Consider the following 14,638-nt stretch of genomic DNA (forward strand, 5'->3'; position numbering starts at 1 on the left):
ACAAAACTCATTTATGTTTTTGATAGTTTGTCTTGGTCAGACAAAGGCTGTTGAAATAGGTATCTGGACTTCAGCAAATAATTGGACAGTCTTCTGAAATATCATGAATAAGATGTAAGAATGGGAACCAGAAGACAGAAGGGCAGGTAGATTTATAATACAGTGAACAACTGTGCCCAAAGAGGACTGGAACATGGCCACAGGAAAATGGTCAAGATAGGTGTGGCTGTGGAAACGATGGCATTTGAGGGAAGCTGGACAGAACTGAGGATATGAAGTCTGGGGAAGAAAAGCCTCAGGGAACCTAGGGTAATCTGAAAGTGAGACCTGTCATCCTATGCAGGCTCATTCTGTGGGGCTCTGATATGGTTTAGCTCTGTCTCCCCACTCGAATCTCATGTTGAATTATAATCCCCAGTATTGGAAGTGGGACCTGGTGGGAGGTGACTGGATCAGGGGCTGGATTTCTTATGAATAGTGTAACACCATCTCCTTGGTGCTGTCTTCATGATAGTGGGTGAGTTCTCACGAGATCTGGTCATTTAAAAGTGTGTGGCACTCCCCACCTCACACTCTTGTTCTTGCTTCCACCATGTGAAGTGCCTGCGCTCCCTTTGCCTTCCACCATAAGTAAAAGTTTCTGGAGGCCTCCCCAGAAGCACATGCCACAGTGCTTCCTGTACAGCCTGCAGAACCATGAGCCAATTACATGTCTTTTATTTATAAACTACCCAGTCTAGGTACTTCTTTGTGGTAATGCAAGAATGGCCTAATACAGGCTCAAAGGAAAAAAAAACTAGAGCACATTTCTGATGTTTAGAACGTGTCGGCTGGGCACAGTGGCTCACTCCTATAATCCCAGGACTTTGGGAAGCCAAGGCAGGCAGATCACTTGAAACCAGGAGTTCAAGACCAGCCTGGCCAACATGGCAAAACCCCATCTCTACTAAAAATACAAAAATTCGCTGGGCATGTGTGATGGTTAATACTGAGTGTCAACTTGATTGGATTGAAGGATGCAAAGTATTGATCCTGGGTGTGTCTGTGAGGGTGTCGCCAAAGGAGATTAACATTTGAGTCGGTGGGCTGGAAAAGGCGGACCCACACTTAATCTGGGTGGGCACCATCTAATCAGCTGTCAGTGTGGCTAGAATATAAAGCAGACAGAAAAATGTGAAAAGACTAGATTGGCTTAGCCTCTCAGCCCACATCTTTCTCCTGTGCTGGATGCTTCCTGCCCTCGAGCACTGGACTCCAAATTCTTCAGTTTTGGGACTCGGACTGACTTTCCTTGCCCCTCAGCTTGCAGATGGCCTGTTGTGGGACCTTGTGATCATGTGAGTTAATTCTTAATAAACTGCCCTTCATATAAATATATTTTTATATAAATATATACATTATATATATTTTGTATATAATATATAATTATATAGGAGAATTGCAGGAGAATTGCTTGAACCCAGGAGGTGGAGGTTGCAGTGAGCCAAAATCATGCCACTGCACTCCAGCCTGGGCGACAGAGTGAGACTGTTTAAAAAAAAAAAAAAAAGAATTTGTCTCAAAAGCAAATAAAACAATCACATGAAAACCTGGGCTGTTGTGAGGTAATAAGCTTAACAGCAGTGTGATGCCACAGTGGAGACATTCATTCCACTAAGTGTACAGAGTGCCTACCCTCCAGTCACAGAGAAATAGAGAATGAGGTGAGATGACTTCTGAGAGCTCCCACAGTTCTGAGCAGCTATGATTCCACTCCTAGAAAATGCAAGTGCTAAGCCAAAACCAAGTGAATTGCCACTTTTTGTTTTTTACCAAAATGTTCTATGTTTTACAGAAAAACCAATGATTCAGAAAGAGGTTTATAAAAGCTTGTGGATGCACTCAGAGTCAATTTTATGGCTCGTGACTGGCAATATTAATAGAAGCACTAACAAAAGGTATGATATGTAGTAATAAAACACCTAAGCATGCACTCATAAATCATGTTCCCACAGGATTTGCTTGGGCAGGTTGTTTTTCCCTTGTGATTGAAGACAGAACAAATTCTACACTAAACTTAGCTTTTCCCCAGGAGACCCATAAACCTCAATACAGGCTAAAGACTGGAGTAAAAACCATGTCGTTTCAAAGATAAAACACCAATGAACATATAGATATGAAAAAAATGTGACATTCTAGACTTACACAATGGAAATGTTTAGTCATCATACTTCATAGCATAATAGCACAGCGGGTTGCTCATTGGGCACTCCTAAATTAAAATTGCATAGGTTGATTTTCTACCCGTCAGTTCTGCTAAGATCCTAAACCAAAATTTGATGAGAAATTAAAGCTTATATAGCTTTGGTGATGGCTGTTGTTTTTGCAGCTACTTATCCCTGCCTTCTGGTATTAGAGTCTTTCTTTCTTTGTTCCTCTCAGGAACTCCTCCTCCCACATCTGATGGAGCTACCAATCATCAGGTCTCCTCTGCCTCTGGGGTGTGACTCAGGCTGGCCAATCAAAGTTCTTCATCCAGTTGGACTGTGACTGGCCCTGGGTGGTTATCTGACCCAAGGAAGTCCAGAATCCTTTTGCAGGGATTATTAGACATGCTAAGAGAATGGTTGGGGAAAGCTTATCTCCTGAGATGATACACTAGAGCAGGAGTTCCCCAGCCCCCGGGGCCACATACTGGTACCACTCTAGGGCCTGTAACGAACCTGGCTGCCTAGCAGGAGGTGAGCATTACTGCCTAAGCTCTGCCTCCTGTCAGTTTAGTGGTGGCGTTAGCTTCTCATAGAAGGGTGAACCCCATTGTGAACTGTGCATGCGAGGGATCTAGGTTTTGTGTTCCTTATGAAAATCCAATGCCTGATGAACTGAGGTGGAACAGTTTCATCCCAAAACCATCCCCCAACCACCATCCATGGAAAAATTGTCTTCCACGAAACCAGTCCCTGGTGCCAAAAAGATTGGGAACTGCTGCACTAGAGATCATTTGAGTGGACATGCTGGGGTCCCATCCTTGCCACCATAAGGAGAGGGGTAAACCAGTGAAAAGGAAGGCAGAGCTGAGAATAAAAAGGAAAGGGCAGGGCCAGGTGCAGTAGGTAGCTCATGCCCGTAATCCTAGCACTTTGGGAGGCCGAGGTGGGCAGATCACCTGAGGTCAGGAGTTCAAGGCCAGCCTGACCAACATGGAGAAACCTTGTCTCTACTAAAAATAAAAAATTAGCTGGGCGTGGTGGTGTGCATCTGTAATCCCAGCTACTCGGGAGGCTGAGGCAGGAGAATCGCTTGAACCCGGGAGGCAGAGGTTGCACTGAGCCGAGATCATGCCCTTGTACTCCAGCCTGGGCAACAAGAGTGAAACTCTGTCTCAAAAAATTAAATAAATAAGTAAAAAATAAAAGGGGGAGGGACAGAAGCCTGATAATGTCTTTTGAATGCTTAAATCCAGGGACAAAACATGGAGATATGAATGACTGTGTGGAGCAGAACCCACCTTCTCCCAGCTCAGCTTTGGACTGTGAGGTGACAGAGAAATAAACATAAACATTTGTTGTGCTAAGCCACTGAGATTTTGAGTCATAACAGCTGTTAGCATCAATGAATCTAACTAATACAGTAGCCCACCATATAACTTCACTAGTATGTCTGAAATTCAAGGGTTGTGATCAGCCACTCTCCCCTGTCCCCACTCTAACAGTTAATTGACCTGTGAATTTGCCTTTTGAAGGATAGAAAGAGAATTTTGTGTAAATTCTCTTTCTATACTTACTGCATTATTGTATTTCAGCCTTTGTTTGGTTTCCTGACAGATGTAATTGTCCTGTGTGTCCTTTCTCCAGGCAGAGTGATGTTCCTGGAATGTTCATCTAATCATATCATGCTTCTGTTTGTAACTTTCTGCCTTCAACCTTATCTCCTGCTAGTCCCTGCTCTACCTCTCTACGATTGGAACATATTTTTCTTATGCCCTTGTTTTCCAAGGACTGAATCTGACTCATCTTTTGGGGCTCTGTGTAAATATTCCTTTATCCAGTAAGCCTGCCTTGAACATTTAGTCTGGTCTAATCCTAATCTGGTGCCTCTGCTATGAACTCCCATAGTACTTTCTATTTGTCTTAGTGGAGCACTTACGACACCTTATTTACATTTCTTAATTGTCTGTTTCCCCTCTCTGGATTTGAGGTATAAAGGCTCTTGGGCATTGCATTCCCAGAGCCTCGAACAATGCCTGGCACATAGCAAAAAATATATAGATATATTTTATGTATATGTATCTATATATGTCATATATATCATATATACATATATGTGCTTAATGACATGAATGAATCAGTGACAAAAAAAGAGAAAACCAATATAAACATCAGAAAGATCCTCCTCCCATAAAAACATCACAAAGATCCTCCTCCCATGCAAGTGTGGTAACTGACGTCTGAAGGTAGTGAGTCTGCAGCAGGTAAAAATATTACCTAGAAATCTTTCAAAATCTTTGAAAACACAGTCATGTATTGGATTCTTCCTAACATTTTTTTCTTTCCTTGGCTTGGGAGATTATAATATCTCTGGAAGATAAAAAATATATTTGGCTTGGGTCAAAATAATTTATAGTTAAGAAACTGAGTGTACTTATTTTTTGGATTCTGAGTTTGATTAGTTGCTGAGGCTCATTTATTATCTGAAATGTAAGTAGTTAAAAGTTTTCAATAGCCTAAGTCAGAGATGTGCTACTTTTCAATTTGATTTTTCTTTTGAAGGTAGAGGGACATTAGTAATAATGGGGGCAATAAATAAAAAGGAATTTATAGACTTAAAATTTCTGTTGACATATTGGTATTGCCAGCATTCAACAGCCATAGTTATTTTGGAGAAGAGGGAAGCTTTATAAATAATGAAACAAAATAACTGTTCTTCTCTCTGTAGTTTGGCAATCCATATAGACACTAATATCCATTATTTTAAAGATATAGGTTTGTCGAAGGCTGAGGCAGGAGAATGGCGTGAACCCAGGAGGCGGAGCTTGCAGTGAGCTGAAATCCGGCCACTGCACTCCAGCCTGGGCGACAGAGCGAGACTCCGTCTCAAAAAAAAAAAAAAAAAAGATATAGGTTTGAAATTAACGTGTTGCAGGGTGCAGTGGCTCACACCTGTAATCCCAACACTTTAGGAGGCTGAGGCAGGAGGATCACTTGAGCCCAGGGGTTTGAGGCCAGCTTGGGCAACATGGTGAGACCCTGTCTCTACTAAAAATAAAAAAATTAGCCCAATGTGGTTGTGCATTCCTGTAGTCCCAGCTTCCCAGTAGGCTGAGGTGGGAGGATTGCTTGAACCCTGGAGGTTGAGGCTGCAGGGAGCTATGATCATGCCACGGCACTAAAAAAAAAAAAAAAAAAAAAAAAGAGAGAGAGAGAGAAAAGAAATTACTGTCACACCTTCTTTTGGGGTAGGTCATTAATTTATTTAAGAAATAAAAAACAAGGAGATAAACTAATTTAGAGATTGTTGAAATGTCTTATAGAAGGCACACTAAAATACAACGGTATTCAAACCCTTTCTTTCTCAGGTCGGAACACTTATAAAAGACATACAACATGAATTTCTACAGAAAAGAAAACCCCACACAAATCCATTCCATTCCTGCAGAATTCTAAAAGAGAGAGAAAAAAAGAGGGGAGAGAATGAGAATCTGAAAAAGCAACACTGCCATAGGAATTTCGTCCCAGGCCCAGCAACATGGTTATGCAAATCATTTCAGATGTAGAGGATTGAGTGATGCACAGGGCTGAGAACATTGTCTGAAAGAATAGTATCTAAACCTGCACCCAGGGCCACCTGTGGATTGTCACAAGCTCTGATCTTGGCCCATTCACTCTTCAGTTCTCATGGTTTCAATTCAACATTCAGGCATTTTCTGCAATACAGGTTTCACAAAGCATTATATTCGTCAGGGAAATACTTCAGAGGAACATAAAATACTCTGTTGTGCCAAAGCAACAGCAGCTGGTGGAGTTTATAGAAATGAGCAGAGCCCAATATGATGAATTATAAACATGCTTATGTTTAAAGGAAGCACTGACATAAGAGAGGCAACAGAACACAGAACATGCTTCTATTTAGCTCAAAAAATATGCACAGTATCAAGAAAGCCATACATAGTCATTAAAAGATTTAGGAAATTCACATACTAGACCATATTTTGTTCTCCCTTCTCTTGGACATCAGATGTGAGATGGAGTAAGGACCTCCTTAGAGGCCTGTGGGCCCCCCCCCAAGCATGGGAATTAAGGAAAATCTTGAGTTCCTTCAAGTTCCAGGCACCTAGTTAGCCCTGAGAAGTAAATAAGCAACTTGATGAGCAAGAAGGTAATAGCCTAAAGCAAGAGCCAAGGAAACTAGAATCAAGGGACATTTGGTTCCCCTATACAAACCAAAGATAACATTGTAACATATGTCTCTGAGTTGTTTTTCAGAAACTGAACCCTCACCAAACAGATCTGCCTGCACATCTACCTGCACATAGGCCTCAGATAAGGGAGATCTGGGGCTTGAAACTCTGACCACCATCTTTTGGTCTAAATTTCTTCCTGCAGGGGGTGAAGAAAGTCACACCTGTGAGCTGACCTAACATTCTTTTCTGCTGACCCCAAATTCTTTTTTTTTTTTTTTTTTTTTTTTTTTTTTTTTTTTTTTTTTTTTTGAGACGGAGTCTCACGCTGTTGCCCAGGCTGGAGTGCAGTGGCGCGATCTCGGCTCACTGCAAGCTCCGCCTCCCGGGTTCCCGCCATTCTCCTGCCTCAGCCTCCTGAGTAGCTGGGACTACAGGCGCCCGCCACCACGCCCGGCTAATTTTTTTTTTGTATTTTTAGTAGAGACGGGGTTTCACTGTGGTCTCGATCTCCTGACCTTGTGATCCGCCCGCCTCGGCCTCCCAAAGTGCTGGGATTACAGGCTTGAGCCACCGCGCCCGGCCATGACCCCAAATTCTTAAAGCTTCTCAAACCAATTGCAAATCAGAAAGTCTTTGAATGTATCTATGACCTGTAAGCCCCTGCTTCAAGATATCCTGCACTTTAAGGTCAAAACCAATGTGTAACCTTGATTTATGGTTTTGATTTATGGTCATGGCCATAAATCATTGATTTATTATTTTGCCTATAGCTTCTGCTTTCCTGAAATTTACCCCTGCTTTACAAACCCTTGCCTGCTAGTCATAGGTCAAAGTTTAAGCGTTAGCTTAGCTACCTGAGCCTCCTTGCTTGGCACCCTGCCAGTAAAACACCTTCCTTTCTCCTGCTGCAAACCTCTGTGTGGATGTCTGGTCTCATGGTGCCAGGCTAGTAGAACCCATTTCAGTTGTATAACATGTTTAAGGGTTAAGATAATTATTTCCTTTCCTTTATGGCATATTATCATCACTCCTGTTTACAGTAGCCTTTTCTCTTCCCCCGATCCCTGCCCCTTACTTCACTTTCACCCTCTACTTCGTGGTGCAAAATTGTCGGTAGGTACCAAGTAAGAGTAATGTGTTTGATATATGGCCTTGGTTATACAAACATCTTTGAAGAATATATTACTATTTCTGGGTGAATTGATGTTGAAAACCCGTGTTGATAGGATCATACTATCACACCTCACTCTGTTTCTTACCTTTCTCACCTAACACTACATTTCCCAGCCCTCTTCATGTTGTTGTATGTAGCTCTGGTTCATTATTTCTGACTGTAACAGAGTATTCCATAGTATATACCTCCATCAGATTTAACATCTCCATTCCCACCCACGATAAACTTACATCGCCTCTAAATCTCTACTGTCTTAATGTTGTGGGCCATGGTGGCTCATGCCTGTAATCCCAGCACTTTGGGAGGCTGATGTGGGAGGACTTCTTGAGCCCAGGAGTTCAAGACCATCCTGGGCAACATAGGGAGACCCAATCCCTACAAAAAATAAATTAGCCAGGTGTGGTGGTACATGCCTCTGGTCCCAGCTACTCAGGAGTCTAAGGTGGAAATATTGCTGGAGACTTGAGGAGGTTGAGGCTGCAGTGAGCCTTCATCATGCCACTGCACTCTAGCCTGGGCAACAGAGCAAGACCCCTGGCTCAAAAAAAAAAAAAAAGTGATGGGCACCTTTCACCTTTGTACATATGATATGGACAGGAGGCAGGGAAATACTGGGTAGAAGAGGGTGGTCCCCAGTGAGGGCCACACCCTCAAGCCTGGACCCATGGCCCAAAGTGAGAATATGCATTCCTGTTTTCCTGCCTGAATGTTGCCTTTTCCAAAACCACCCTGGCCCTTCCCCTGCTCCCATCCTGTACCCATAAAAACCCCACAGGCCGCACTGGTGGAGTGGCAGAGCAGCAGAAAAAGGAAGAATAGAAGCAGCAGGTGGACGTCAGAGAGAAGCAGCTTGACTTCAGAGGGATGACTTGACAGTGAGATCTCAGAGAGGATTTCAGCTGGGGATGGCCGAACTCCAGGGGAATACCATCTTCCCAATCCATCCCCTTTCCAGCTCCCTATCCTGCTGGGAGCCCCTGCCACCACTCAATAAAATCCTCCACATTCACCATCCTTCAATTTGTTCTTGTGACCTGATTCTTCCTGGACACCAAACAAGAGCTTGGGATACAGAGGGCTGTCACACTGAGCTATGAAACAGCCATCTGCAGATGGCAAAGCTAAGCGAACACAATGTAACACTCCCTCTGGGGCGTCAGGGGTCACAGGCAACCCCTAGATGCTGCTGCAGGCCTGCATGGAGTTCTGCTCCTGCCGGTTGGCCAGAAGTGCTCATCCCGACCTCTGCACCCTTTTACCTGTGAGCTTCCCCTTCCATGAAGGTTTGAAAGCTGTGGGCTGAGTAAACAAGCCAACCCCTTGGCTGGTCCTGTGACGGGGTGAAGGGAAATATTCTGTTTCACATTCACCTCCTCAACAATCTGTGTGTGAGTTGTTCTAGGGAAAGTGAGAAGGATTGATTGGTTATCTGATATATACCCACTTAATTCCAAAATGGCTGCACAAATCTACTCCTCAACCTTCAGTAGTAAGTGAGGGTTGCTCTTCCCCACATCCTCACTAACACTTGGGATCATATGACTTTCCAATTTTATCAGTACTATCTTACGGTTTTAATTTGTATTTTGCTATTTACTTGTGATTTTGGATCTTTTCCTAAAAACTATGTACTTGGGCTTCCCTTCTGTCAACCTATTTATATTCTTGACCTATTTTTATATTGGACAGTCTTGTGTTTCTTATTGATCTGCTAGAGTCCCTCAAATACCCTAGTTCTGCACTGCTCCATATGGTAACCACTAGGCACAGATGGCTATTTAAATTCAAATGAATTAAAACTAAAAATTCAGTTGTTCAGTTGCACTATCCCCATTTCAAGTGCTCCATAATCCAGTGTGGATAGTGACTACCATATTGGAGAATACAGACAGAAAACATTTCATCATCACAGAGAGCTCTATCTTCTACCAAATGATCATCCAACTGTAAGGCTTATCTACCATGTCCTTCATTGAATGATGATCCTTGATATTCATATGGTCATGTCCACCTATTTTTTACCCTCTCATGGAATTTTTTTTTTTTTTTTGAGGCAGGGCCTCATTCTGTCTTTCAGCCTGGAGTACAGTGGCACAACCTCTGTTCACTGCAACCTCCACCTCCCAGGTTCAAGAAATTCTCGTGCCTCAGCCTCCTGAGTAGCTGGGAATACAGGTGCATGCCACCATACCTGGCTAATTTTTGTATTTTTTTGATAGAGATGGGGTTTTGCCATGTTGGCCAGGCTGATTTTGAACTCCTGACCTCAAGTGATCCTCCCACCTTGGCTTTCCAAAGTGCTGGGATTATAGGCATGAGCCACTGCGCTCGGCCACCCTCTTGTGGAATCTTAAGAAGTCCTTCTCCATCCCCAAGTACTCAAAAAATACTCTCCTACATATTCTGTATTCACTTCATAGCTTTACCTTTCACATTTAGGTCTTTGATCCATGTGGAAATCATCTTTATATACAGGGTGACAAAGTTTCAGCTTTATGTTTGTATATACAATAGGCCAATTTTCCAAATGCCATCTATTAATGCATCCCTTTCTTGCTGTTTTGTGGAGCTACCTCTATCCAATAACAAATTACCATATAAGCGTGTCTATTTTGACTTTTCTATTTCATTCCATCCCATCCCATCCTATGTCATTCTATTCCACAGTTAGTTTGGCTTGTGCCAGATGTGTACTGATTGTTGTGTTGTTTACTAGAAGACACAGTCCTCTCTTATAGCCGACTCTCCTAATTATGATTCAGTGTTCATTCCCTTTCTTTTTCACTAACAGAACTTTCCTTCTCTGCTTGTGCATGTGCACTTAACATCCACCATTGTGGACTGGCCTCCCAGTTTTGCTTGGGACAGCAATATACTCAGCTAAAATATTCCTTTTCTCAGACTCTTGCAGCAGAAGTTAGCCATGTGGTAAGGTTATAAATAATGAGATGGAGACAAAATTCCCTAGGGGTGATTTTTGTTTCTTGAGTAAAAAGGTCCCATAGAAAGTCATTCTCTCCTCCCTTTCCTTCTTTGCTTGCCTAGAATGTAGACAGTATTCTGAGGTAACACACATGGGGACAAAGGTGTACATCCTAAAGATGTAAGGACAGGAAAACTCAAAGAACCTCTATGACTGGTAGCATTGGTTAGCTGTCAATATCAACCCAGCTGTCTCTTGGCTTGTAGCATGAGTTAAATCATCCTTTGTCTATGCAACTCCTATGGTAGGACTTTCTGATATTTGTATACGAATACACTTCTGACACAGCCTACCTTTCCCCTTCTTTTCTGAAATTGCTTTACTTAGACTTTAATTTAATATAATTTTAATAGATGGTTTTGGCTGGGCACAGTGGCTGACACCTGTAATCCCAGCACTTTGGGAGGCCGAGGCGGGTAGATCACGAGGTTAGGAGATCGAGACCATCCTGACCAAAATGGTGAAACCCCATCTATACTAAAAATACAAAAAATTAGCTGGGTGTGATGGCATGCGCCTGTAGTCCCAGCTACTCGGGAGGCTGAGGCAGGAGAATTGCTTGAACCCGGGAGGAAGGAGGTTGCAGTGAGCTGAGATTGCACTGCTACACTCCAGCCTGGGTGACACAGCGAGACTCCATCTCAAAAAAAAAAAAAAAAAGATGGTTTGATTCAAAGAAATATAGTAGGCCGGGTGCGGTGGCTCAAGCCTGTAATCCCAGCACTTTGGGAGGCCGAGACGGGCGGATCATGAGGTCAGGAGATCGAGACCATCCTGGCTAACATGGTGAAACCCCGTCTCTACTAAAAAATACAAAAAACTAGCCGGGCGAGGTGGCGGGCGCCTGTAGTCCCAGCTACTCGGGAGGCTGAGGCAGGAGAATGGCGTAAACCCGGGAGGCGGAGCTTGCAGTGAGCTGAGATCCGGCCACTGCACTCCAGCCTGGGCGACAGAGCGAGACTCCGTCTCAAAAAAAAACAAAACAAAAAAACAAACAAACAAAAAAAAAACTAGCCGGGCGCAGTGGCGGACGCCTGTAGTCCCGGCTACTCGGGAGGCTGAGGCAGGAGAATGGCGGGAACCCGGGAGGCGGAGCTTGCAGTGAGCTGAGATCTGGCCATTGCACTCCAGCCTGGACGACAGAGCGAGACTCCGTCTCAAAACAAAAACAAAAACAAAAACAAAAACAAACAAAAAACAAATATAGTATACGTTTTTATTTAATATTTTTTCTTTTTTGTTGTTGTTTTATAGACAAAGTCTCACCCTGTTGCCCAGGCTGGAGTGCAGTGGGGCAATCATAGCTCACACCAGCCTCACACTCCTGGGCTCAAGCGATCCTCCTGTCTCAGCTTCCCAAGTGGCTGGGACTATAGGCATGCACCACCATGCTTGGCTAATTAAAACAACTTTTTTTTTTTTTTTTAGAGATAGGGTCTCACTATGCTGCCCAGGCTGGTCTTAAACTCCTGGTCCCAAGTGATCCTTCCGCCATGGCCTTCCAAAGCACTGGGATTACAAGTGTGAACCAATGAGCCTGGCCCTGTTTAATATTTTGTATTTGTTGATTTTCTTTCTTTTGGTTTTTTTTTTTTTTTTTTTTGGTCCATTTTTTTGACAGTTCCAATTGATCAAAATCAAAACTGATCATTTTCTAGAAATGCTCATTAACTTTCCAAATTATTGTATGCACTGCTAATTCTGATAATTTATAATGCTAAGAGCATTTCTCCTTTTTTTTTTTTTTTTTTTTTTTTTTGAGACGGAGTCTCGCTCTGTCGCCCAGGCCAGAGTGCAGTGGCCAGATCTCAGCTCACTGCAAGCTCCGCCTCCCGGGTTCAAGTGATTCTCCTGCCTCAGCCTCCCGAGTAGCCGGGATTACAGGCGCCCGCCACCGCGCCCGGCTAGTTTTTTGTATTTTTTTTAGTAGAGACGGGGTTTCACCATGTTAGCCAGGATGGTCTCGATCTCCTGACCTCGTGATCCGCCCGTCTCGGCCTCCCAAAGTGCAGGGATTACAGGCTTGAGCCACCGCACCCGGCCTTCTCCATTTTTTGTAGCTAAAGCCAATCTGTTTTTATGTTTTGCTTGTGGTTTTTTTAATTAAAATTTTTTGAAAAGCACAATATATTAACAAACTCCTATAAGCCAGCCTGGCAGATGAACAAATATCGACATTTTATATTTACTTCAATTCAATTTTCTCTTCTTTTTAATAATAAAAATATAATAAAAGTTTCATTTTATGTATTAGCTTAATTTATTTAATAATAAAATTATTATGACAAATGAAATTTCCCTACTTCTCTTTCCTTTCTCATATCTCACCCTCCCAATATTGTTTTATGTATTTTAAAATTTTGCCTGTATGACATCTTTAGTCTGTGATTTTTTTTTTTTTTTTTAAGATGGAGCCTTGCTCTGTGGTCCAGGCTGGAGTGCAGTGGCACAATCTCAGCTCACTGCAACCTCCGCCTCCCGGGTTCAAGCAACTCTCCTGCTTCAGTCTCCCAAGTAGCTGGGATTATAGGCACACTCCAACAGCCCTGGCTAATTTTTGTATTTTTAGTAGAGATGGGGTTTCACTATGTTGGCCAGACTGGTCTCGAACTCCTGAGACCTCAGGTGATCTGCCCGCCTTAGCGTGCCAAAGTGCTGGGATTATAGGCATGAGCCAACGTGCCTGGCCAAGTCTATGATATTTCTGCAACTGTCATTCAACATTATGTTTTTAGTTCTTGCTATGTTAGAAGATACAGATGTAGTTCTATTTATTTTATTATTACTATATTTTTTTGGAGGCCGAGTCTCGCTCTGTCGCCCAGGCTGGAGTGCAGTGGCGCAATCTCGGCTCACTGCAAATTCTGCCTCCCAGGTTCAAGAGATTCCCCTGCCTCAGCCTACTGAGCAGCTGGGATTACAGGCATGCACCATCATGCCCAGCTAATTTTTGTATTTTTAGTAGAGACAGGTTTTCACCATGTTGACTAGGCTGGTCTCAAATTCCTGACCTGAAGTGATCTGCCTGCCTTGGCCTCCCAGAGTGCTGGGATGACAGGCATGAACCACCATGCCCAGCCGTAATGTATTTATTTTAACGTCTGGATAGTATTTTATAAATTCCTTTACTGAGAGACTTTTGGATTGTTTCCACTCATTTGTTAATACAATCATTGTTGCAGTGAACTTTGAACATGTTTCCTTTTTCATGTTCAGGTACAAAGAATTCCTCAATCCTACCTTCTAGTCTCTTGATTAAGGCAATCTATTCTTAAAATGAAAAAAAAAATAAGTTTTTTTATTCTTTTCAAAAAGAAAATATATAATTTATAAAAATGCTAAGGAAACTTTACCCTCTTTGTATGAAGTAACTGCAGTGTATTAGTGCATTGTAATGAATAGTCATTGTAATTGCATTTCATGAAGGAGCTCTGATCAGAATGTCAACATTCTTTATTCCATTGGAATAAAATTTCTATTGAAAACTAATTTTTTTTTTTTTTTGAGACGGAGTCTCGCTCTGTCGCCCAGGCTGGAGTGCAGTGGCCGGATCTCAGCTCACTGCAAGCTCCGCCTCCCGGGTTCGGGCCATTCTCCTGTCTCAGCCTCCTGAGTAGCTGGGACTACAGGCGCCCGCCACCTCGCCCGGCTAGTTTTTTGTATTTTTTAGTAGAGACGGGGTTTCACCGTGTTAGCCAGGATGGTCTCGATCTCCTGATCTAGTGATCCGCCCGTCTCGGCCTCCCAAAGTGCTGGGATTACAGGCTTGAGCCACCGCGCCCGGCCTGAAAACTGATTTTTTAAAATACTCCCTGCTTCCCCCGCAAAATCAAGCACAACCTAAAATGTATACTTGCATAACTCTGTTTCATTAGAAATAGTGAAATCTCACTATATGTGTTTAAGTCTACAATATCACTGCATTGTTCAATATATACATCTAGTATTTATCTGAACACATGCTATACTATCTATATGTTTCTATATACTATAGAAACAGTGGGATTTACATGACTGCGTATTTATTTCACAGTAAAATTTAATTATATAGAAATGCATTTCATTCCCATACTTTTATTCTTACCATACTTTCTTAGAGTCT

At 42.8% G+C, this 14,638-nt stretch overlaps 1 protein-coding gene across 13 annotated transcripts in view; it reads left to right on the forward strand.

Moving 5' to 3' along the window:
* The window catches only part of PDK1 (pyruvate dehydrogenase kinase 1), a 108,858-nt gene that overhangs the window by 61,931 nt on the left and 32,289 nt on the right, over positions 1 to 14,638 (forward strand). For 3 of the 13 annotated variants that reach the window (XR_012421225.1, XR_010579917.2, XR_012421231.1), the window contains 2 exons: positions 1,835 to 1,937; positions 3,443 to 4,345. The exons of 6 other annotated variants lie outside the window; for them this stretch is intronic. The gene's annotated coding sequence lies outside the window, so the exon portion shown is untranslated. Of the gene's footprint in view, positions 1 to 1,834; positions 2,918 to 3,442; positions 4,346 to 8,328; positions 8,574 to 14,638 lie in introns of those variants that run through there. 4 more of the 13 variants (XR_006691063.3, XR_012421232.1, XR_010579919.2 and 1 more) reach the window with 3 other exon arrangements.

The sequence above is a fragment of the Macaca fascicularis genome, chromosome 12 (assembly GCF_037993035.2).
Source record: "Macaca fascicularis isolate 582-1 chromosome 12, T2T-MFA8v1.1".
Classification (NCBI taxonomy): Eukaryota; Metazoa; Chordata; class Mammalia; order Primates; family Cercopithecidae; genus Macaca; species Macaca fascicularis.